At 36.8% G+C, this 23,257-nt stretch overlaps 1 pseudogene; it reads right to left on the bottom strand.

Annotated features, from left to right (window-relative positions):
* Positions 1-8,685: 8,685 nt before the first annotated feature.
* LOC149029457 (putative 12-oxophytodienoate reductase 11 pseudogene) lies at positions 8,686-9,551 on the bottom strand (annotated as a pseudogene).
* Positions 9,552-23,257: the final 13,706 nt, after the last annotated feature.

The following is a 23,257-nucleotide window of genomic DNA, read 5'->3' as shown; positions in this document are numbered from 1 at the left end:
TGGTATCATTTCATTCCGCACTCTGATTATCTATTTATCTTATCCTTGATTCTTTTATTAAATGCTTTTACCTTGATTATTATTGTTCATGATTGTGTTATCGCATATGTGGGAGGCATGGTTGCTCGATACTTGATCTTCGGGATTGTGGATCACATACCCGGGTATGCCCAATGGGGTACCGGCTGGGTGGATGTGACACTTTTAATCATCCAATTTCAATCTGATTTTGGGATGATTTTAGTCCGAATTTAATCTTAATAAGTTTATAACAAAGGTACAAATCAGTAACGTAAAATTAATACAAATCCACTATCCCATTCATCCCCCTTGATTAGATCCATCATTTATTCGAATGCAGGGATTTGTTTTCGGACAGGATCTTCTCAAAATCATTGATTAGGGAATATAACCAATCACAATTAGGTCACCCCAACATAAAGGAGATGGATCTAATCCATTCCAAAAGCTGAGGGTGGAGTGAAGGGAGATCACTTACCTCTTCTAGATTCGCAAAACAGACGGGGCAATGGATCCAATTCGCAATCCACGCTTCTCTCACCTTCCAGTACATGTCTTATGCCTCCTAACAATCCACAGCAGCAATCCCGATTATAATAATGAGTTAAAAAGACGAGATTTTCTATTTATAGAGGACAGAGGGCAAATTAGGGCAATTTCCCTCAAGCAGACCATGACGGTCGCTTGTGGTGGTTGATTGGCCCAATCAACCACCTTAAGAAACCACCCCCTAGTACTTTTTAGTACATGGGTGCTTTGCTCAAGGGGTTGATTCCCAACCTCAACCTAACCCTAAACAACACATGAGGGAGGTCTTACCTTCAATCCGGACATCTTCAAACAACTCTTGACTTCTACTAGGGATCCAATTTCCTAGCAGAGTAGGTACTTCATCAAGAGAATCCAGATCCATGGACTCAGGATATGGATCATGGACTTCAATCCGGATACTCCACAATTTATTCTGCCTTGACCTTCGGGTTATCGGACCTGCAATATGGACTCCGGGTTATAATTATGGGGGTTGTTACAGCAATGAAGCTTGTGTTTCGCTATCTTTGCAGTACATCTAATTTTGAATTATGCTATGAAGGCATGAAGAGCTCAAAGGGTCAGCCACCATTAGAGCTACAATGATTTGTGGCTGCTGACTGGGGAGGTGACATTAATAGTAGAAGATCTACTAGTGGATATGTCGTTTCCTTATTTGGTGGAGCTATTGGTTGGATGAGCAAGAGGCAATGCACAGTTGCCGTATCTACTATAGAGGTAGAGTACATGGCCTTGACACATGTTGCCAAGGAAGTAATTTGGCTGCGTAGGTTGTGTAAAGAGCTTGGTTTTACACAAGGTGGAGTAACAATTGGTTGTGATAGTCAGAGTGCAATATTCTTGGCCAAAAACCCAAGTTTTCATGCAAGGACCAAGCATGCATGTCAACATCTAATACCATCTTATTAGAGAGAAGATAGAACAAAAGGTTGTGATGCTGGAGAAAATTGACACAAAAGTAAATAGTGCTGATTTCCTTACCAAGGCAGTGAGTTCTGAGAAGTTTGAATGGTGTACAAATGCTTTGGGTTTGAGGAAGCATGTGAAGCATTCACCAAGTGGGAGATTGTTGACTGTGGCTCGTGCTTCACAATATGTTGTAGACCAACATGGGGGTCCCGCTCTCTGGTGAGTGGACGGATGTCTTATATTATGTGGGTCCATGTAATTGTAGTTTTAGTTGTATATGTAATTGAAACAAGGTGGAATTTAATCTTATGTGGCCTGAAACCCAACGGCCATCGGCTGAAATCCCAGCCATTGGTTTCAGCCGCTGGCTTTAGGTCAATATTTCTCAAATATTCAATTACGGTCTGAATATGGACGGGTTGGGTTTAACCAAACCGGTCATTATTTCTTCATCTTTTTCAAAAACAAATAAAATATAATTATAAACCTAAACTGAAGAGACATCTTTGTCTTCCATTCATCTCGATGGAAGAGAGAAACCCAGCATTTCTCTCTTCATGAGGAAATACGCAGGAGCAAGTTTTATTTTTTCAATATATATGCAAGAGCAAGTTGTTTGTTTTGATAGAATGTCCAAGAGCAAGCATTATCCAGCTTAGTGAGTTTCATCTTGTACTTTTGAGAACCTATGGTTATGTGTATGAAGATAAAGGTCATCAAGAAGTGCACATATGTGTTCAGTTTACAAAGCTTTTCCTCTTCTAATCTTGCAGCATTTTTTCCAATTAAGAAAGAGGCATGGTGAATGGCTTGTCAGGTTAGATTTTGGGACTCATCAACTAGATAGAACTAAAGGCATTTAAATTCAGTTCTACGATTCACCCATCTGTAAAAAAGAAATAGTAGTTGTACTTATTCTTCCCAAGGGTATATGGTTAGTAGAACGTTCTCCTGGTTTCAACACGATGAGATGGCAGCATAGTCATGCACTTCAGCAGTAAGTTGTGACGTGAATGTGAACTGTGAAAGCCAAACATCTAGCTGCCCATGTTGATAATTAAGCATTCAATGCTCGTGTATAGGCACAGAATGGAAAACAATGTAGGGCCTTACTGTATAATGAATTTGTAACCCAAGAAATTGCAAGTCTAATTCTATGATAAATTATACCTCTGATTGCAAGTCTATAATGAATTTGTAACCCAAGAAATTGCAAGTCTAATTCTATGATAAATTACACCTCTGATTACCACTCTGTTTGAACCATAACAAAGCAGAAACTAGAGAGATATGTGATGAACAACATTCTTAGTACCTTGAGTGAAACAGGGTGCCACAGCCACTGAAAGCAAGTCAGTGTTCAAGAGTGGAAGGAGATATTTTTGTGGGGTCCTCCTCATTAATGGGAGGATAAAGTTGTATGTTGACAACATGTGCAACATGAAGATCATGTTAAATATAAAGAAGAGAATTCCATTTGGAATTCTAAAGTTGCAAGCATTGAATTCAAAATGACATGAATGTCAAAGTGCCTTAAATGCACACAATTGAGGTGAGAAAGAAAAGCTTCACGTTTTCTTTCTCAACTTTCTTTTCCCCCTCTATAAATCCAAGAACTGTACAAGTGTTGTATTTTTACTTCTCACAATGAAAGGTCCCATTAGCCTGTGGATGTAGCCAAAGCCAAACAATGCATTTTGTTGTGTCTATACTTCTATTGTGATTATTTATTTTGTTATCTTTCACGTGGGTCTCACACAAGTACTATTCACGTGGAGCCCACACCACTATTCACACGGGCAATATTCACAAATACTTCTTTTTTTTTTTTTTTTTACACAGGCAGGAAAAGAGAGAACAAACTTTCGGTATTTTTTTCCCAACAAGTGTTATCAAAGCTAGGTTCGTGTGACTGTTTGTAAAAGATGTCGATGGAGGCAAGCACCGTAGGACAGATGATTAGTTTGAATGGGAGCAACTAAATGATATGGAAATCTAAGATGGAAGATTTGATATATTGCAAAGACTTGTATGCTCCCATATAAGGTGCATCGTCAAAACCAAAGCAGATGTCTGAAGCGGAATGGAAAGTCCTAGATTGAAAAGCTATTGGCTTCATTTGCCAATGGTTAAATGATTCTATTTATCATCATGTTTCCACAGAGAGTTCGGCATATTCACTTTGGCAAAAGCTAAAAGGTCTGTATGAGAGAAAATCCGCTTGCAACAAAGCATTCCTTATCAGGAGACTTGTAAATCTCAAATACAAGGAAGGGAGCTCTATGGCAGTACACTTAAATGAGGTACAAAGTATTGTTAACCAACTCAGTTCTATGAAAATGACACTTGATGATGAGTTGCAGGCTTTGTTATTGCTAAGTTCATTGCTAGAAAGCTGGGAGACCTTAGTTGTATCCCTTGGCAACTCGGCTCCTAAAGGGAAGCTTACAATGACAATGGATATAGTGGCTAGAAGCCTACTGAATGAAGAGACAAGGAGAAAATCCTCAATCTCATCTCACAATGAAGCCCTTGTCACTGAGAAGCGGGGGAGAAGTAAAACTAGACCGCCTCATCTTCATGAGAAATCACATGAAAGATCCAAGTCAAGAAACAGGATCACATGCTACTACTGTAAAAAGGTAAGGCATAAGGGTAAGGCACATGAAAAAAGATTGCAGAAAGCTTAAGGCACGAATGGAGAACCAAGGTGAGGACAAAGAAGACCAAGAAACCACTGCCATTAGCTTAGATGGAGATATTATCATCGTCTCAACCAATGACAAATTTTTCCTCACTTCAAAATGCCATGACTCAGATTGGGTCATTGATTGATGTGCATCCTTCCATGTTACCCTTTACAAAGAATTATTTACCACTTTTGAATCAAGTGATTTTGGTACAGTAAAGATGGGCAACAGTGGCACTTCAAAAATTGTGGGAAAAGGTAATGTGTGCATCAAGACAAATGTCGGATGCCAATTGGTTCTCAAGGAAGTGAGGTATGTATCAGATATCCATTTAAATCTAATCTCTGTCAGGAAAGCTAGATGAAGAGGGATACCATAACCATTTTGATAATGGTCAATGAAAACTTACCAAAGGATTTCTAGTGATAGCAAGAGGTAGAAAATGTTGCACTTTGTACAAAACACAAGTGCAAATATGCAAAGCAGAGGTAATTGCAGCAGAGGAAGAGTCTACTGCAGAATTGTGGCATCAAAGACTTGGCCACTTGAGTGAGAAAGGTATGCAAATTCTCACAAAAGGGAATCTTCTGCCAAACATTAAACGTACGCACCTAAAAAAATGTGTTCATTGTTTAAAGGGAAAACAACATCATGTTACCTTTGATAGACCTCTTCCCAAAGAAAAAGAAAAAATTTGGAATTAGTGCATTCGGATGTATGTGGTCCTATGAAAGGTAAAAACTCTTGGGGGAGCTTTGTATTTTGTAACTTTTATAGATGATGCATCCAGAAAAGTGTGGGCATATGCATTAAAAACTAAGGATAAAGTTTTTGATGTATTTAAAACTTTTCATGCCTTTGTTGAAAGAAAAATAAATAAAACTCTTAAATGTGTCCGTACTAACAATGGAGGTGAGTACAGTGGAGCATTTGAAGAGTATTATAAGGAGCGTGGAATTCGCCATGAACAGACTGTTCCAAAGACCCCACAACATAATGGTGTAGCTGAAAGGATGAACCACACCATCATTGAAAGAATAAAATGTATGCTTTCACATGCAAAGTTGGCACAGTGTTATTGGGGAGAAGCAATGCACACCACCGTTCACCTAATCAACTTATCCCCATCAGCCCCTCTAAATGGAGATGTTCCTCAGTGAGTGTAGAGTGAAAAGGAGGAATCCTATAAGTACTTGAAGGTGTTCGGTTGCAGAGCGTTCATGCACATCCCAAAAGACGAACGAACCAAACTTGATGAAAAAAGAAAAACAATTTATTTTCTTGGGTTATGCTACTAACAAGTTTGGTTTCAGGTTATGGGATCCAATTGATAAGAAGGTGATTAGAAGTAGAGATGTGGTCTTTCTAGAAGACCAAAAGATCCAAGACTTTCATAAGATCGAGAAGCCTCAACCATATAATGATGATCTTATTGACCTTGGTCCAAACACTTCACCGGCGAGGTGAAGGGGGAGATGTTCAACAAGGCGATAGTGATAGTGACAACAACAACACTCCCACCAATGGTGGACAAATGGAGCAACCAGCTCACGAACCACTAGTTGAGCTTGAGTTAAGAAGATCCACCTGGCTTTAGAGTCAATCTACTAGGTATTCACCTAATCAATTTGTTATGCTAACAAATGCAAGTGAACCAGAATGCTTTGATGAAGCAAATGACAACAAGTGTAAAGACGAGTGGTTGAAAGCCATGCAAGAAGAGACGGATTCTCTGCATAAGAACCACACATATGACCTAGTAAAGTTACCTGAAGGTAAGAAAGCACTCGAGAACAAATGGGTTTATAAGCTAAAAGCCCAAGAGAAAAGCTCACAACCAAGGTACAAGGCAAGATTGGTTGTGAAGAGATTTAGGCAAAAGAACGGTATTGACTTCGATGAAATTTTTTCACCTATAGTAAAAATATCTTCCACACGGATGGTGTTAGGTTTAGCTGCTAGTTTGGATTTGGAAATCCATTAACTAGATGTAAAGGCGGCCTTTTCTCCATGGAGATTTGGAGGAAGAAATTTACATGGAGCAGCCAGAAGGTTTTGAAGTCAAAGGTAAAGAACACATGGTCTCCAAGTTAAGAAAGAGTTTGTATGGCTTGAAACAAGCACCAATGGTACAAGAAGTTTGATTCATTTATGAAGGATCATGGGTATAATAGAACATCATCAGATCATTGTGTGTTTGTTAAGAAATTTTCTATTGAAGATTTCATTATTCTTTTCTTTTATGTTGATGACATGTTGATTGTTGGCCAAGATGTCAATAGAATTGACAGGTTGAAGAAACAACTGAGCAAGTCCTTTTCTATGAAGGATTTGGGAGCTGCACAATTAATCTTAGGCGTAAAGATTTATCATGACTGAGCAATTAGAAAGTTATGGCTATCACAAGAAAGGTATGTGCAGATGGTACTTGAAAGATTTAATATGAGCAAAGCAAAATCTATAAGTACCCCTTGGTAGTCATTTCAAGTTGAGTAGTGGACAAAGTCCCTCAACTGAAGAAGAAAGGGATGAAATGAAGCGCATTCCCTACTCTTCAGTAGTGGGAAACCTAATGTATGACATGGTCTGTACTAGACTTGATATTGCACATGCAATAGGAGTTGTTAGTAGATTTCTATCCAATCCTGGAAAGGAACACTAGGAAGTAGTGAAGTGGATAATGAGATATCTTAAAGATATTACTAACATTTCTCTATCCAACAACTTATGTTACAAACATATACACATGTTGATTTGGCTGGAGACATTGACTCCAGAAAATCCACATCAGGATATCTAGTTACTTTTGCAAGGGGAGCAATATCATGGCAATCTAAGCTACAAAAATGTGTGGCTTTGTCATCCACTGAAGCAGAGTACATCGTTGTTGTTGAAGCATGTAAAGAGATGTTGTGAATGAAGCAATTCACTCAAGAACTCAGTTTGAAACAAGAAAAGTATGTCGTTCATTGTGACAGCCAAAGTGCAATTCATATAAGTAAGAATCTAAGTTTCCATTATAAATCCAAACACATCCATGTAAGGTATCATTGGATACGAGATGTACTGGAATGGAAGCAGTTGCAACTTTGAGAAAATCCATACTGACAAAGATGGAGTAAATATGATGACAAAGGCTCTACCAAAGGGCAAACATGACTACTGTAGAAACATGGCAGGCATGATCTGTCCCTCCTTATGAGTCGGAGGGGGAATTTGTGGGGTCCTCCTCATTAATGGGAGGATAATGTTGTTTGTTGACAACATGTGCAACATGAAGATCATGCTAAATACAAAGAAGAGAATTCCATTTTGAATTCTAAAGTTGCAAACATTGAATTCAAAATGACATGAATGTCAAAGTGTCTTAAATGCACACAATTGAGGTGAGAAAGAAAAGCTTCATGTTTTCTTTCTCAACCTCTTTTCCCCCTTTATAAATAGAGGGGTGGATTTGCTTGAGGACAATACAAAAGGTAAGTGAGGTGAGAGATCTCACGAGTGAACTCATCAAGTTCTGAGTTCTAAGAGTTGAGTGAAGTGTATCTATGTTGGAGTAGTGGGTTTGAAACTCTTTTAGGGTTGAGAGTGTGAGTTGAGAGAGGGGTGTACAGGGAGTATCCAATTTTGGATACAGGGTTGTATTTGGTTATAAATCCAAGCATTGTACAAGTGTTGTATTTCTACTTCTCATAGTGAAAGGTCACATTACACCCGTTAATGTAGGCAAAGCTAAACCACGTATATTGTTGTGTATGTGCTTCTATTGTGATTATATATTTTGTTATTTCACGTGGGTCCCACACAAGTACTATTCACGTGGGCCCCCACACGGCACTATTTACAACACTATTCACATGAGCACTATTCACAAATACTTTTTTTGTGTTGTTTTTCTCTATTGATCTTTTACACAGGCGGGAAAAGAGAGAACCATCTTTCGGTATTTTTCCCAACATGTTTTGTGGTTTGAAGTCTAGTGGAGGACTCCTTCTATTAAGGAACTCTTCTCTTTGTGGAAAAGAAAATCTTTGGTTAGTTAATCTGTGGCAAGCTTGGTGAGCTTTGATCCTTCTCATAACTCTTCAATGTGGTGTGAAAGAAATTGGAAGCATGACAATCGATGGTGATAAAGGCAATGGTAATAGAGATTGAAGATTTCTTATTTCTGTCCAGAATCAATTAAAACAACTACTCCAAGTCCATGAAGATTAAGGGAAGTGACTTGAAAGCTATATGGCTGCTCTCTTGGAAATCCCAAGTGGTCCAGGGCCAAAAAGACCTTCCATCCAGTTCCAATTGCTACAAACGCAACAATAAAAACCTCTTGATAATCCCCAACTTCAAAGGGAAAAATGAACTCTTTATTTAAAAGAATACCATAACACTATAACAGTTATTGATAAGAAGGCATCAAAAACTTCTACCAAAATAAAATCCAAGCATTATAACAAATACATAGAAGAAAATTAATATTGAAGAACCAATTTCCAAAGATATCCAAGGCAGTGAATCAAGCTTCTCCATTGGAAGTGGTATCGTCGAGAAAAGGATAATCAACATAACCAAGAACAGGGTCTTGTATATAAGATGTCTCTCAAATAAACTTGTTGAGTGGAACATTAAGCGCGAATCTCTTCAGCAAATCAGGATTTGCCAGGAACAAATGACCATAAGCAACAAGATCTGTATATCCTGTGGCAATAGCTTTGTTACCCTCTTCTCTATCATAACCACCAGCAACAATAAAAGTACCATTGAAAGCCTTTCTCATGGGTAGAAGACTGTGAGGAACTACTTGTTTTTCTCCATAAGTTATCATCCTTGGCTCAACCACATCATGGCAATAAGCAAGCCCAAATTTGCTTAGTTGTTGAGCCATGTAAAGACCTAAAGCTTATGGGTTTGAGCCTCCACACTCCTTGCAACCAACAAAGGGAGAAAGCCTTATTCCAACTATCTCAGCTCCAATTTCATTCATTGCTGCTTCAACTACTTCTAGTGGGAACCTGCAACAATTTTTAAGGCTTCCACCATATTGATTGGTTCTATCATTTACTCCATCCTTCATGATCTATTCAAGTATCCATGTGCCCCATGGATTTCAACTCCATCAAACCCTACAGCCAAAAGTTATTCTTTGTGAATAAAAATATTTATAATTGCAACTTTAATTTGTATCTGGATTTCTTGCTAATATTAGATCAAGTTCACCCAATTCTGACCTACTTCCATAGCATTCCTTGCAGAAATTCTAAATTCATTGATAAAATGAGGAATATCCTTAGTTTTTATTCAGCGGGGAAGTGTGAACTCTGCTACATCGACACCATTGGCACAAATGATTGGCTTCAACAATTTTTCAGGGTAATCATTCATCGTCTTGGTCGCAATCGTTCGCCGGAGAAGGTGTTTCTCTCTTCCGTCGAGATGGATAGAAGATGAAGACATCTCTTTAGTTTAGGTTTATAATTATATTTTATTTTATTTTGAAAAATTGAAGAAATAATGACCAGTTTGGTTTAATCAAACCAGTCCATTATTCAGACCATAACTGAATATTTGAGAAATATTGGCCTAAAGCCAGTGGTTGGGATTTTAGCCACAGACACGTGGCGGCCATCTAGAGTGGCCCTGGATGGATTTTAGGCCGCAGAGGATTAAATCCCCTTAGTACATTGTAATATGATATCCATATGAGAAAATAGTATTGTATTGATATGGTAGGGTAAAGGTATAAGACTATAAGGTGCTTTGTTGTGGATAAGACAATTTTCGTCACGTGTGCAAATTGATGTGTGATAAGAATTCAATTTTGAATTGTTCGTTAAAGATGGAAGGTGTTGAGGTGTCTCAACAAATTGAAGGAAGTATGATTTTTTTTTTTTTTTTTTTTTTTTTTTTTTTTTTTTTTTTGGTAGAATGAAAGTATGATTTTGGCAAGATAGAATTTTGAAAAGTCTACCCTAGTCAAGGTTGATTACACATGATGAAATAAACTTGGATTCATTTTGAGGGCCTAAACACAAAAGGCAAGATTTTGTGGACTTTGGATTCTATATATAGACGATGCATACAAGCAAATTGTTACAATGCGTCTTGGAGATTTTAGATTTCATGGGGTATAGGGGTACTTCTTGTTGGATCCACAATGATTTATATTATTCCTATAATAATTAAAGCACGTATTATGAATATAATCAACGGAAGCATAGATGAATAAATACATGTATTATGTTGTTGTTGTAGATCCACCTTCTTTACTCTTCTTGAATCTTCCAAAGCCTTTCACCTTTTTGAATCTTTCGCTTGAGAGTGTGTAAAAACAACCTCAAACCCAAATATTATGTGTAACTGTTACGGAACCCAAGAAGTTATTTATAATGTAAAACCCTAACCTTTAACCACTCCCACAATGGTAAAGGTTAATAATACCCCCAACTAAACTGAATGATATGGGCCCAAATAAAAGGACTAGTGTTAGTTAAGCCCACAACCCAACAATCTCCCACTTGGGATACACTAACACGGGTACCTTTACGTAGGTATTTAGCCATAACTGCCATAATCCTTCATCACTCAAAAAACCTATTCAACCAACAAACAATTAATGTGAACGATAGTAGGAGATGCTCCTCAATATACGGAACACAACTATCTGCTATTACAGTCATTAACAACTTGTTGATATAAATCCTTGGGGTGCATACAAGAGGTAAAGAATGCAAAAATTTATGTGATCACAAAAGCATCCCTCTTGTGAGTCCTTTCCTGATCAATGATCAACTTACCTCGAATTACCTCATAAGTAGAATACTCAAATATTAATTATAATTTGACAAACCGCCATGATCGATCTAACATTAATATTTGACTCGGAAAAACCGCTCATTGGCATAACCGCCTGTAACAAAACCACCTATTGGCATAACTGCCTGTGGCAAAATTGCTAACCAGGATTTAGGCTAAATATCGCTATAAATTGGAACCTTGGATAAATACCGATATTATCATTAGAACCTTTGCTAAATATAGGCATTATAATCAAACAAAAAATGTAGCAAATATAAATCTACATCATTTACCTTAATTATTAACACAAGATGAAAATGAAAGAACCATCTTATTAATGAATAAATTTAATAATGAAAAATGTTGAATAAAAAGGAACAATAACTCCCACTAAATGAAAGTATCAAAAGATTCTAAAACATCCATACTGAAAACATGATTAAAAACTCCCATTAAAAGTGCCTTAGTAAGTGGATCTGCCAACCTCTTATCAGTAGTAATATGTTGAATATCAATTTCCTCAGTCATGACCTTTTCCCTCATAAGTAGATATTTAATGTCAATGTTCATGGAGTTCCCAAATCTCTTATTGTTCTTTGAAAAGAACACAGCAGAATTGTTGTCACACCACATTTTTAAAGGCCTTAAAATCGAATCAACTACCTTGACCTTAGTAATCAAAATTCTAAGCCACATAGCCTACTTGGTTGCTTCATCAAATTTCTTCCACCACATCTTCTTGCATGGTGAAAGATGCTAGTATAGTTTGTTTGCACTCCTCCATGAAACAGTTCCACCTCCCATCATAAATATATATCCTGAAGTGGACTTTAGATTATCAGTGCAACCACAAAAATCTAAATCAGAATATCCTATCATGTCTAGCTTTTCACTGGCACTATAAATAAGCTTGAAGTCTTTTGTTCTCTGCAAATATTGCATGACCTTTTTTGTTGCAGTCCAGTGAGCCACACCAGCATTCGACTAAAACCTTCCAAGTACATTGGCTACAAAAGCAATATCTGAATGAGTACATACTTGTGCATACATCAAGCTCCCTACTGTAGAAGCATAGGATTTGTCATTCATCTGTGTCCTTTCCAAGTCATTCTTTGGACATTGACCCTTATTTAGCTTGTCCCCTTTGCTAATGGGTGCATCACCTCCTGAGCACTTCGACATACTAAACATCTTAAGAGCCCTATCAATATAAGCCCATTGAGACAGTCCAAGAAGTCCTCAATTCTTGTCTCGACTGATCTCAATACCAAGGACATACTTTGTTTCACCCATGTCTTTCATTTCTAGATTTTGTGATAGGAATTTATTGGTTTCATAAAGTAAGTTTTTGCTACTACTTGACAGAAGAATACCATCAACATATAGCACCAAAATAATGAAACTGCCCCCATTGATTTTTAGGTAGATATATTGATCAATGGGGTTCTCCATGAAACCAAAAGATATAATTACTGATCAAACTTTAGATACCATTGTCTAGAGGCTTGTTTTAAGCCATAGAGAGACTTCCTCAACTTATAGGCTAGATGTTCTTTGCCCTTCTCCTCAAAACCCACTAGTTGCTTCATAAAAACTTTCTCTGTAAGATCACCATTCAAAAAAGCTATTTTCACATCTATCTGGTACAACTCCAAATTGTAATGGGTGATGATGGCCATGATGACTCTAAAGGAATCTTTTGAAAAAATAGGTGAGAAGGTTTCATTGTAGTCAACTCCTTCTCGTTATGTAAATCCCTTTGCTGCTAACATTGCCTTGTAAAGCTCCACCCTGCCCTATAAGTCTATCTTGGTCTTAAACACCCATTTGCAAGCAATAGGCTTACAATGTTGTGGTAGTTCTACAAGATCCCACACACCATTATGACTAATGAACTTCAATTCCTCTTTCATTGCTTCCACCCATTTGTCTGCTATACAATGATTCATTGTCTGTTGGGAATTGACTGGGTCCTCTTCTTCTCCTATATCATACTCGCATTCATTCAGATAGACCAAATAATCTGAACTTAATGGAGTTTTGAGTGTCATGGTGGACCTTCTAAGTGGTTGAGCTACAAGAACTTCTACATTCACCTCCACTTCTTTAGCAGTCTCAGCCTCAAAAGGATTATCTTCAATAGTTGGAGAGGATTCACAAGTTATGTCTTCAAGAGGTGGTGATACGTATGCAATTGGGGTTGAAGTAGGGGCAATGATTTGCTCATCAAAAACAAGATTTCGAGGATTAGAAGAATCTCCACAAGACTCGAAAAATTTAGCATGGATGGTTTCAATAATATTCCTTCCAGAACCTGGGCAGTAGAATATGTAACCTTTCGATCTTTCTGGGTACCCTACAAAATGGTAGCTCACTGTCCTTGGATCCCAAACCTTCTTATGAGGATTAAAGATTTTGGCTTCTACTTGACAGCTCCAAATTTGCAAGTGTCGGAGGCTTGGCTTTCTTCTAGTCCAGAGTTCATGTGGAGTCTTACATACTATTTTACTTGGCACCCTATTCAAAACATAAGTAGCAATTTTGAGTGCCTCACCCCATAAGTGTCACATCCACCCAGCTGGTACCCTATCTGGCATACTCGAGTGTGTGATCCACATTCCACAAGATCCAGTATTTAGTAAAATCAACCTCCCACATTCACAACAATATAATCAAGAACAAGACTAAATCAAGGTTAACAATATTATTCCAATGAATCAAAGTAAAGTAACGAGATAATCATCAGAGTGCAGAAATGATACCAATAGATATATAAAATCAAATATAGAGTGAGGCGGAATCTCACTCCACGAGTACAGTGGAATGTAGATCGAAAGTCAAAGGAGATTACAACTAATTCTAAAGACAAGAAAGAAAGATATAATCTAACTAAGCTAGAGTCTATTCTAATTTGTAAAGAACGTCTTCGTAAACATAGACTTCATCAATAACGCTCAGACGCTCCCACTCCACAGTAGGGCTAATCTTGGTAACAAGTGAGACCACTCGAGGAATCCTCAACGTAATCCTCATAGTTGCCAACACTTTGCATATTGTGTGCTTCTTCATCTTGCGCTTCTTCATATTGCGCTTCATAGTCATCAAGGCTTGCAGAATAATCTAACAAAAGATGTTGTACAAAAAGGAGTGAGTTTTAAAAGAAACTTAGCAAGGCAAGTTATTCCATAATAGCATAAATAACATGATAACATAAGCAAAACATAATGTGATATGATATGAGACAGACAATGCATGTATGAGTCTAACTTTATGTATGCTGGTCTCTATAGGCAGACATGCTTTAAGTCATAGCACCATACTTCTTTGGGTAGGTCTCAATTCACTCATCCTCGGTTGGCAAAGGGTCCTTCATCCATCTTGGACAATCCATGGCTGAGGGTTAAGTCACGTCTCTCTCACATCACCGTTTGGTCTAAGTATTGGTGCATGTAAGGGTAAAGCCTAGCCCAATGCAAGTCTTCTACTTAGTTACATCAACTCAGATCCAGATACGTCCATTCCTCCCCTCTCGGGATCCTTTCCGGTATCCTTCACACTAGAGTCAGCGTTTCCAACTCTCTCAAATACGGATTCATCAACCCTATAGGTCATCCACATATAGTAAACAGAAGCTCTCATGTCCTCTCACGGGTTGATTACCGGTCTTGACCGCCCATGAGCCCAAGTCTATCCATATGCAACTCTACCCATAAATGGCCCCCACAATGTGATTCATGTCCCCTCACGGATATAACTCACCGGTCTTGAGCACCCATGAATCGCCATAGCTTCCACGTGTCGTTCGGTCTCAATACCCTTCCGAATCGAGTCTGATATAACAGGGGTATAACCTAACCAAACACTGCTAGACAAGTCCTAGGTATGATAATCAATAATTCGGGAAAGTGTCAAAGGGCAACATTGGAAATATCCCATACTACTCCCAATGAGGTCCAAGGACAGAAATGTCAAAAGGACATTCCCCAATCCCAAATCATACCTAAACAATCACATTCATAATTCAGTCATATCATCCACGACAGATATCTCATCATATGAAAGAGTATAATAAGACAAAATCAAATAAATAAGAAACATACATGAATAAGTATTCATACATGATCCAAGTACATAAAGTAAATAAGGAAATAAGATCCTAATGTACTTGCAGCATTCATATCATAATAGAAACTAACATATCAGTAGCAAATCTAAGTAGTTCCCAAATTAGAAACTAAATCTATGCAATCTATGTTAATATGGTAACAACTTTCCTTACCTTAAATATATTCGAATATATTCCGGACGGACAAGAGGATGAATCCAAAGTTTGCAAATAAACCCTAGAATAGCATCACAATCATTAGGAAGTAGTCCTAAAAGAATAAGCATCAATCGAATCGAATCAGACGAAGAAATCAAATTCTGTTGTTGCTAGTTGATTGGCTGGGTTGACTGAGTCAGTCGACCCAGGCAGTCTGCCCAAGAGCAAATCCAAATCCAAAAGAGAATCTTGATCCGAAACCTATGCTACACAATCCGGAATGTGACGAAACTTGGAGGGAATGTCTAACACAGTAGTCTAAGACTAAAAAGCATAATTTAGACATCAAACAACCATTAAAACCATTACTTACTAATTTGAAATCATAGTTTCTATTTTGGTAAAAATCATGGTTTTCATTGGAAACATGCTATGAATGAAAGAGATGAACTAGAGATGATAAGGTTTCATTCTAGTACAAGAACACAGTTGATCAGAGGTATGATTAATCATAGAGAAGCATCTACAATGCTAGAATAAATCAAAATAGGAATATGATCATAGTTTAAGAAGAAATCATAAGAATCATATTAAGAATGAATGAGTTGATCATGGCATAAGAGAATGAAAAGAGATTGTAAAGATATGACTACAAGGTTGCAACATCTTCATCATAATCTCAGTTCAAAGATGAGAGTGATCATGGAAAGAATGAATCAAGAATACAAAAGATTGAATACTAACCTTTGATTGAAGAACAAGAGAGAGAACTTGCAAGTTTGCAAGGTTAGTCTTCTTCTACACTTTTGGAGGCTTGGAGATGGTTTCCCTTCATTCTCTAAGTGTTTTGGAGGCTAGGGATACTAAAATCACGAAGTCATGGGGTATATATAGCAACATAACCTAAACAGAAGATTCTGCTCGAGTTCAGCATCTCTAGGTCGATTGGCTGGGTAGCCTGGCCCAGTGGACCCAAGCAGTCGACCCAGGCAAACAGCAAAGACAAGGTCAGGGATTTGAGGGTCTTCCACTACTCGGAATCAAACGAAACTTTAAACACATATTCTATAACATACCTAGCATGGAAAAATGGCTTTAAATAATATCCCACTAAGCTCTATGGTCATCAACCAATCTTCTTTTCATCAAGGCGTAGTCTCTTCTCTATATCCAACACTATCTTCAAGTATGAGGTATCATCTTCAATCTCCATAGGTTCGGAGTTGAACACTATATCTTCTACTGATATGGCCCATAGTTGACTTTCACTTCTACTTTGGGTCTTCGGACCTACAGACAAAAGAGTATCCGGATTAAGGTTAGGACCGGGTTTCACAATAAGGACTCTGGTAAGGTAGAGTTGCTCATTATAGATTTGACCATGTCCTTTAGAGTTTTATTTCTCCTTTCTACAACAACATTTTGTTGAGGAAAACTTGACATAGAATACTGACAAATTATTCCATGTTCTTGAAGAAAAAGGGCAAAGGATCCTAGTTGTTGTTCAGTGTCTCCACTCCTTCCATAATATTCTCCACCCCTATAAGATCTGACAGCTTTTATTTTCTTCAAGTGGAAGAGTTCTACTTCAACCTTGAAATTTTTAAAACAGTCCAAAACACTAGACTTTTTAGAAAGAAGGTAAATGTACTCATACCTCAACCAATCATCTATAAAAGTTAAGAAATATATTGCTTGCCACTTAGAGTGGGTATAGAAAAAGGACCACAAATATTGATATGAATTAGATCCAACACTGATGGGCTACGAGTGGCTTCTTTCTTTCTACTAATGGTCATCTTGCTGTTGTTGCAGTCAATGTAGGCTCCCAATTCATCTGTGTCAGGAATGTCTAGTAACCCCTTATTTCACTAGTCTATCAATCATCTTCTTTGCAATGTGGCCTAACCTTCTATGCCAAAGAGTTGTTGAATTCCCATTATCTAGCATTTTTTTTATTCCAACCTTCACCACCCAAGACTCTTAGCAATCAAGTCTATATATATTATCAATTATACAGCTAGAACCATAAACTACTGAATCTTTGAAAAATCATTGCCATTAAAATTGATAGAAAAACCGTCTTGGCCCAATTTGGCTACAGAGATAAGATTCCTTCTCATGGTGGGTATACAAACTACATTGAAACATGGTAAATTTTTTTGAATTCAAAACTATCATAGTATCTCCAATGGCTTCTACTGCTACTCGCTCTCCATTTCCCACAAACATGTTCACTTCATCCTTGTTGGGTCTCCGTCTTCTTAGCAACCCCTACAAGGAATGAGAGATGTGAATTGAAGAACCAAAATCCAACCACCATGAGTTTACAAGAACATCTATTAAGCAAGATTCAAAACAAAATAGTGAAAATTTCATACCAGATTTTCCCTTCTCAAGGTAAGCCTTCCTCTTGAAACAATCCTTCTTGAAATGACCCGGTTTCTTACACCAATGACAGATGAACTCATTATCCTTTTTCTGGAAGTTTGCTCTCTTGAAATCCTTGCTTTTGTTGAAATCCTTTCCTTTCTTGAAATCCTTTGCCTTTGGGTTGAAGAACTTCTTGTTGGTCTTAGTGGATAAATCCTTCTTGTAGACAAGATTGGTAGTCTCTACCTTGTTCCTATTAAGGTTATTCTGCTTTTGAGTTACTATAGTAACCACCTGATCCAAGCTCCATTTGTGATCAGACAGGACATTATCAATATATTTCAAATGACTAAAAGGTTGAGAGAGAGAATCCAAGATAATGTTCACTAGAAAATCATCATCAAAATTAATACCTAGGCCTTATTTGATTGCCCAAAGATATCAAACCTAGAATATGATCTCTAACATTACCTTCCCCAGTGAACTTGGTAGTGGTAAGAGTAGAAATCAAGTCTCCCGACTGAGCTTTCTTGGAAGAGTCAAAACTTGACCTTGATGGCCTCTAGATATTCTTTGGCAGTTTCATTTTATCCTACACTATTCCTAGTGCTTTCTAGGATAGCTGGCTTCATTACTACTAGAGCTTTTTTGTTTGTCTTATTCCAAATGATCAATTCGTGTTTTTGTGTTGGACTGTGATTCTTAGTTTCAACAGGCTTAGGTCTGTGAAGCATATATCCCATTCTCTTAAACATAATAGACTTCCAAATCCTCTTCCCACCTTTTGAAATTATCTCCAGTGAGCTTTGGGATATTGGAGAAAACAGAAGACATCTTTATGGAACTGTAAATGATATATATAAATTATAAAAACATCAATCTTAGGCATGCATTTAATAATAATGACAAAAAAAATATACATTGTTAAAGAAGGAAAATTACCATCATACTAGTAAGAGTTACCGACTGTTACTACATTTCAACATTTGGGTTGAGAATGCACTAGTCCCCTTACAATTTTCAATTACCTCGGGATATTCGACTTCGAAGGTGCCATCACCTTTGGGTAAATGGTACTTCTAAGTCATCATATTCCCTTAAAAACATATGCATTATCATACCTTGATGATGACACTTTTGGATGAACACCATCAATCTATTGCAGTAATTATATATACTTTCGATCACAAAATATCAGGATAAAAATTATATGTTACTACTTTGGTGGGTTCCATATAATTCTATCATAACATTATATAATCCTATTTGCAATAATTTAGAGTGAGATTCTTTCAAATGAGAAAAAACTATACACATAAAATGTAAATAGTATACAAAATTTTTTTTTTGCACAAAACCCAAACGGACGTCCATCTGGTCCTCTTTGACCAGATAGAATTCAATTTGGTCAAACGGAATTTCTATCTAGTCCTTTATGATTAAACGGACGTGTCTAATCAAACGGTCATCCGTCTAGCCTATTTGACCAAAGGATACAAGATTTACTTTGACCAAACGGACGTTCATCTCGTATGAGACGGCGCTCGATCTGGACAAAAAAATATATCCGTTTTCTTTAAAAAAGTCGAACCCAAAAACACCCACAAGGACATGATTAAAGATCTCATCATTCCAAATCATAAAATTTCATGAAAGATCCAAGAAACATAATAACAATAAAATAGAAATAAAAATAAAAAAGAATTTTCATGGATTAACAAATCATGCATATTTACAATCCTCCGATTTTTATTCCAATAATAAATTAAATCAATAGATGATCCAGGGTTCCAATTAAACCCCTAGATCCTCCCATTGGATCCAATCCGAAATTAAATCAATAGAACACCTACTTAATCATGCGATAAAAATCAAGAATTCATAACCTTAATTATTATAGAAAATGGTTTTGATACTAAATGTTGGATCTACAATGATTTATATTATTCCTATAATAATTAAAACATGTCTTATGAATATAATCAATGGAAGCGTAGATGATTAAATACTTGTAGTGTGTTCTTGTTGTAGATCAGCCTTCTTTATTCTCCTTGAATCTTCTGAAGCCTTTCACCTTTTGGAATCCTTAGTTTGAGAGTGTGTGGAAACAACCTCAAACCCAAATATGACTGTGTGACGACTACGGGGACCCAAAAAGCTATTTATAATGTAAAACATTAATCATTTAACCACTCCCACAATGGTAAAAGTAGTAATACCCTTGACTATATGTGAATGAATATGAGCCCAGATAAAAGGACCAGTGTTAATTAAGCCCACAACCCAACATTTCTATCATTTTCATTTTTCTTGTAACTGTTTATGGTCTCTTAATAGGGGCCGAGAGGTGCAGGGAGTAGGTAGAGAAAAATTGGCTAGGGTGGAATAATGTTCATCTTCTTTCATAGTGAACATAGTATCTAACCTAGTCATAGACGTAGCCTTTAGGTGAACCACATAAATTCTTTGTCTTGTATGCTTGCGTATTTTGCTCTGTTTTTCTAACATGTTATGACAGCAAATTGAACCCATGCCATTTATCGTACTTTGATCACCATTTGACACCCTTACTCCATATAGATTATCCAGGATCATTTTTACTCACTTCAACTCTGGTGGTCAATTCCAAATCTTTTTAGCTTTCTTTCTTGAACTTCATGATTATATTAGAAATTTCTTTAATGGGCTCTTATCTTAAGGTCTCCAATTTTCAATGAGTAATGTCAACATCAGTATTATTTGTTTGGTGATGAAAGAATTAAAAACTTGAATTCAAATTTAAAACTTGAATTCAAAAGTTGAATTCAAAAATTTGAATTCAAAAATCAAATTCAAACCATAACAGATCCGTTATGGTCTTTCAGGTGAATGTCGTCATAAGGCTTGATAAATTCTAATTTGATTTCATCAAGTTGTGTCACCCATCACCGGTGCCGATCCTCCAAAAGAATAGAAGAAAGCACATTCCATTTGATTTCTTTTACTAGATCCCAAATTTTGACCACATTGTTAAAGATGAGACTCTAAATATCCTATTGCATTGAATTTATCTAACTTCCACTTGAAGTCCGTTGGCATATTTTGCTTAGAGAAGAAAACCAACTCATCTCAATCTTGTCAACCTCTTAAAGTCTCTTCCTCATTTTCTCTTCTCATTTAGGCATCATTTGTTAGTTGAATTTGATGGGTTGGGAAGAAAGGGGTTGGAAAAACATAAACTTTTCTATAAAATCTCAAAATATGGCTTATTTGGTTCAATGAGGTGGAAAAATAGGCAGAAAAACCTCCTTAGTTTAACGAAGCTAGTCTGTTAATGTGGCATGTTACTTTTCTCACCCCATCCATTTTGAAAATCTCACCTATTTAGTGGGACTTTGTGGAAAAGTGAAGAATACAACAAAAGTAAGACTTACATTTGAAACTTTTTCACAAAACCATTTCCTCTTCTTTCCGTTGTCCCCCACCCCCACTACATATGGTTCTCACATTTTTATTTGTCTCACCCCACTTATGCAAACAAATGATGCCTTATGTTTCAAAAGCCTCTTGGGAGGCCTCACCTATCTCATCCCCTTCTTTCTTTTCCCTGTCATTCATTCATATGGTCTCCTTGTTGCCCCCTGCCTATAAGTCCTCTCTCTGTGTGAGACTATCCTGATAGCATATCATTATGTTGTCCAATTCTTTTACTTCATTGTGCATCAACCAACCCTATGATCCCATTCTTTTGTGAAGTTTATTTGGAGCCGTACGACATTGATTTTTTTTTGGGGGTAAACGTACAACATTGATTGACCCTTGACCATTATTGTGATATCAACCCATCTAGTTTGAGAGCGAGTTCAAAAAAATAAAAATTTTTTTTTTTTTTTTTACCTTTTAAAACCCTTAAAAAAAAAAAAAAAAAACCATATATAACTATTAGGAAGATGAACATCTTGGTTGTGCACTTTTCACGACAATTAGGCTTTGATGCGTAACTGTCTTAGGACTCCTATAAATAACTAAACTCCTAGAAATAACTATCTCACCCCATGTAAAAGTTGGCTTCTCAAGACACCTGAAGATAGTTGTGTCTAACTTGGTATTTACAGAAGATTATAAGATTGGACAATCATTTGTTGTTGATGAATATTAGGAGGAAGTCTAATAGAATGTAAAGGCATATCCTATGCTTCCTCATGGTATCATATTTTACTTTTCTATGAACATATAACACTAATGAACGGGGAAGTGAAAAAAAAAAGGGAGCTTTTACATGCACACCCCTAACTATGCCATGAAACTCACGACCCCCTAGTTTGCCAAAACTACAAATAGGTCTATTCTGGTAGTCACCGTTTAAGACCATTACTAGTTAATGATTGGAACTCAATTACTCAAATAAATTTTCAAATCTAAAATAAATTTTCAAATAAATTTTCAAATCTAAAATACCCCTTATGTGTTAAAATAACTCAAATGCCCCTTAAACCCTATTTTCAAAGCTGAACCTTACACATAAAGAAGGCCAGGTGAAGGGATTTCCCTTCACCCATCTTCTTTTGTTGGCCAAGCTTCACCCATCTTCTTCATTGGTTAAATTGAGATGCTAGAAATCACCCACCACCACCTCCTCTACATTGATTGATTGGCGTTATTTGTGCATTGATTAGGGTTCATTGGATTTTTAGGGTTATTTGCAAAATCACAACTAAACTTGCTTCAACCATGGAGAGATGAACAGTTGAATAGCTAGACTTTTTTAATATGAGTTGGATGAAATAAAAAACTTTTGCAAATGTGTGAACCATCGTACCAACATTTGATGTTGTTGTGGGTTTCACAAGTCCATCTTAACTAGAACAATCAATGAGGCTGAGAAAGAGGGATGAAGAGTTCTTCTTCCTTTTTTTTTTTTGGTGTGTGGGAGGATAGAAAAAAAGGAATTCATTAAATAATAACATGTACATATATAGATCAATGATTAGTATTGCTTAAAATAGGTAAAATATTGTGTAACTTGTTCAAGGTCCAAGAGCCGTTTTTACTTAGCACCTTGTGATAAAAAAATAGATTTATTGTTGAAATATTTGGCATTAAGGGTTTATAGAACATTAGGCTGAGCTAGTAGCCGCCACCCTTGATGAAGAAGCAAAGCATTGTTAACATCTTCAAACCTTCTAAAGCCCAATCCCCCTACATGTTTAGGTAACAACAACATTTATCCCATGCAATAAGGTTTAATTAGATGTTTCCCTACACTCCCATGCCCTAGCCAAAACCTTTGGTAGACATAGTCCAATTTTCAACAGACAACTGTAGGGGTCAGAAAACATTGCATTGATAACTAGGCACAACATGAAGAACATAATTAACAAGTACAATTCTACCAACATATATAGAAGTTTAGCTGTCCACGAGGAAAATTTAGAGTTCAATCTTTCACACACACACAAAAAAAAAAAAAAAGAGCTTAGTCCCCAATAACAAAAATTAACATTGCTATTGATCATACCCTTTCATCCACAAAAACAATCCTACTGAAGAAAGGCTTTACTTTCGTCAAAGTTAATTATTTGGCTCGTAAAATAAACTAAAAACTAAAAAATAGCCTTAATAGATAGAACATCATCAACAGAAGCTTGACAAAATAAAAAAGTATCATCAGGAAAAA

This window comes from Hakea prostrata, chromosome 1, assembly GCF_041222555.1.
Source record: "Hakea prostrata isolate BN-2017 chromosome 1, UWA_Hpros_2, whole genome shotgun sequence".
In the NCBI taxonomy this organism is placed as follows: domain Eukaryota; kingdom Viridiplantae; phylum Streptophyta; class Magnoliopsida; order Proteales; family Proteaceae; genus Hakea; species Hakea prostrata.
Note: the sequence above shows the minus strand (reverse complement) of the source record. Positions and strands in the feature narration are given on the sequence as shown.